Raw genomic sequence first — 3,796 nt, forward strand, 5'->3', positions numbered from 1 at the left:
AACAAAGACACGCTGGAGGGGAGGGATGCCATCCAGAGGGACCTGGACAGGCTGGAGAGGTGGGCCCAAGCCAACCTCATGCAGTTCAACAAGGCCAAGTGCAAAGTCCTACGTCTGGGATAGGGCAATCCCAAGCATAAATACAAGCTCAGCGGGGAATGGCTGGAGACCAGCCCTGAGGAGAAGGACCTGGGTGTGGTGATTGATGAGAAGCTCAACATGAGCCAGCAATGTGCGATTGCAGCCCAGAAGGCCAACCATATCCTGGGCTGCACCAGAAGAAGTGTGGCCAGCAGGTCAAAGGTGATTCTGCCCCTCTACTCCACTCTTGTGAGACCCCACCTGGAGTACTGCATCCAGCTCTGGAGTCCCCAGCATAAGAAGGACATGGACCTGCTGGAGCGTGTCCAGAGGAGAGCCACGAGGATGATCCGAGGGCTGGAGCACCTCTCCTATGAAGACAGGCTGAAAGAGTTGGGGCTGTTCAGCCTGGAGAAGAGAAGGCTCCAGGGAGATTTTATTGTGGCTTTCCAGTACCTAAATGCAGCCTACAAAAGAGATAGGGAAGGACTTTTTACAAGGGGATGTAGTGATAGGACGAGGGGGAATGGCTATAAACTGGAAGAGGGCAGGTTTAGATTAAACATTAGGAAGAAGTTTTTCACTTTGAGGGTTGTAAGGCACTGGAACAGGTTGCCCAGAGAGGTTGGTGAGGCCCCATCCCTGGAGGTGTTCAAGGCCAGGCTGGACGTGGCCTTGGGCAACCTGGTCTAGTGGGAGGTGTCCCTGCCTATGGCAGCGGGGTTGGAACTCAATGATTTTCAAGGTCCCTTTCAACCTAAACTATTCTATGATTCTATGAAATTAAAAAGCCACTCAGTACCTAATATTTGCTCATTGTAAGGAACCTATAAACTGTGATCACCTGTAAACTGTTTTTAATAAACTAAAGAAATAATCTGTTTAAGTATCTCTTATTTTCAAACCATTGATCATGCAGCCTATCCCATTTTTTCTTCTCTATCAAAATGTGTAATAGCATTATATGCAGTCTCACATGAGCTGGCTTAAAATACTAATTACTGGATGCAAATTACCTTTTAACTACTGTTCCCTCTCTTTATACATTCAGGAATGACATTAGCCTTTTTCACTTCTACATCCTCTGGCATTACACTTTCAGTTGTTGTTCACTGACCTCAATCCTCTAGCTAAATGTTCCAGAACGGAGTTTCCCTGCTTGTAGCTCTACATCCATTGCTTCCAGATTTAAGGACTTCACTGAATTAAAATGCACTTTGTTTCAGTGGGTCAAATACACCATCTGTTCCACTGATTGTAAGCGTGACTTTCAGCCTAACACAGTGCACAGCACTTCCTTGAGTTAAATAGAGCATAACTTTTAGAAAAATATCCAATACTGTTTTAAAACATGCACTGAAGAATCAATAAACAGCTCACAGCCCAAGATGAAACTTGTTTTAGGGGACAATTACTCATTGCTTTATTGCCAGTCTAAAAATGAATAGCTTCAGCTTCCACTGGGTCTTGGTACCACTGTCTGCTTGACCAAAATTATCATGTATATTATTATATTTACACATGCATCTGAGATCCAGCAAGTTTTTTCTCCCTGAACTGTGTTCAAGAAAACAGAAAACTGAGAAGGGAACATGGTAACAGACAATAAGTTGTTTTGTGTTATAGAGTGATCATTTCATTCTATGTAAAGAGAAAACAAAACTATCAGGCACCACATATAGTCCTTATTGAGCCCATTGACCAAAAAATTCATCATCTTCCATCCCACACTCAACAAAAATCATTATGGATATCTCTTTTGAACAAAGAAACCACTCCTAGCAAAAAAATACTTTCAACTGGAAGAACCAAAAGGACTGAGCAAACAAAACAGAAAACATATATCCTTTGCAGATTACAATGCATTCAGGATGCATGCATAGCTGAGGGACTTGGGTCTGTTTAGGCTGGAGAAGACTGAGGGGGGATCTTATCAACACTTAAAGGGAGGGTGCCAGGTGGATGGGAACAGTCTTTTTTCAGTGGCACCCAATGATAGGACAAGAGGTAACAGGCACAAACTTGAACATAGGAAGTTCCATCTAAACATGAGGAGGGACTTCTTTACTTTGAGGGTGGCAAAGCACTGGCACAGGCTGTCCAGAGAGGTGGTGGAGTCTCCCACTCTGGAGACATTCAAAACCCACCTGGATGCCGTCCTGTGCAACCTGCTGTAGGTGACCCTGCTCTGTCATGGGGGTTGGACTAGATGATCTCCAGAGGTCCCTTCCAACCCTGACCATTCTGTGATAGGAAGTTGAATGCATTCTGAAGTGTAAAAAAATAGTTGAGAAAATAAAGGAGATAGTGACTCCACAGAACGCTACAGTCAGTGGCAGAGAACATGCATGCATTAGGGGAGCACATTAGGTAAGAGCATTGGTAGTCGGTACAGTGATACAGGCACTTTGTGCATTATTTATATGAAGAACAGGATGCAAGGCACATGCAGGGTATCACATGAGACTGTCATACAACGCAGCAAGTATGGAGAACGTTGTCTACTCCTTTGGTAAGTATGAGGACAAGTTCTTGACACTTTAGGTACTTATACCTCATTTTTGGACATCCAGTCTTGTACAAGTACATTGATTTTTAAAATATCAAAACATCCTTTTGAGGCTGTCGTTCCCACGGGAAAAACTGAGACCTCCCCTAGGTGATAAAGGAATTTAATTTTCAATAGAAAGTTAGTTCCTTAGCCCCAGAGAAAACTTTTCTCCTTTTGAATAAGGTTTCCACAGCAATAACCTAGCAATATCATTGGATACCACAGCAAAGGTCTCTGAACATATATCACAGCAAGACAGCAGGGTATTATCACATTCAAGGTAAGAGACATAACCAAGCAAAACAGCCAAGTCGTTTTTTTCCTCTTTGGGAACGCTTAATTTTCAACATAAATCTCAGGTGAAATGAGGGTAGATTTAGATTAGGTATTAGGAAGAAATTGTTTACTCTGAGGGTGGTGAGGCACTGGAACAGGTTGCCCAGGGAAGCTGTGGATGCCCCATCATTGGAGGTGTTCAAGGCCAGGCTGGATGGGGCTTTGAGCAACCTGGTCTAGTAGGAGGTGCCCCTGCCCATGGCAGGGGGGTTGGGACTCAGTGATCTGAGGTCCCTTCCAACTCTAACCATTCGGTGATTTATTGAATAGAAAAATATGTATATCCTCTCACTTCCCTCAGAAAAAAAAAAATAAATGGCTGCACATTGGAACAGCATAGCAATATTTGATATTCCCGTAACAGTCGTCTTTGACCACGTGTCTCTCACTATATGTTGTTGTCAAATGTATTTAGGCCCCAGGCAACAGCTTGAGGCTGGTGGGAAGTGGTGTTATCTCCCTCAAACGCATCTGAGTCTTCCCAAGGCGGGCATATCCTCAAAAGAGACAGGCCTTGGCAGGGAAGATACAGAAGGTGTTCTCTTGTCCTCAGCCCAGCGGGAGAGAAGCACTCTGTGCTAGAAACAAAGCCACTCCGCAGTTCGGGCCCAACCCCGTGGGGCGGCCTCCTCCCCAGCCGTACCTACGCCGGGCTCGGAGGACGAGAGATCGCCACTTTCCCCGCTCCTGCTGCAGTAGGTGGATCCCTGGGAGGCGCTAACACCCTTCACTCCTCCTCCTCCCTCCCTTTCCCCCCCTTCGCCGTTGAGGCGGCGCCTGAGCGCGGCGGCGGCATCTACCCTTGCCTCATTGGAGGGAGGAGGAGCC

The sequence above is a fragment of the Charadrius vociferus genome, unplaced genomic scaffold, assembly GCF_000708025.1.
Source record: "Charadrius vociferus isolate BGI_N301 unplaced genomic scaffold, ASM70802v2 scaffold482, whole genome shotgun sequence".
Classification (NCBI taxonomy): Eukaryota; Metazoa; Chordata; class Aves; order Charadriiformes; family Charadriidae; genus Charadrius; species Charadrius vociferus.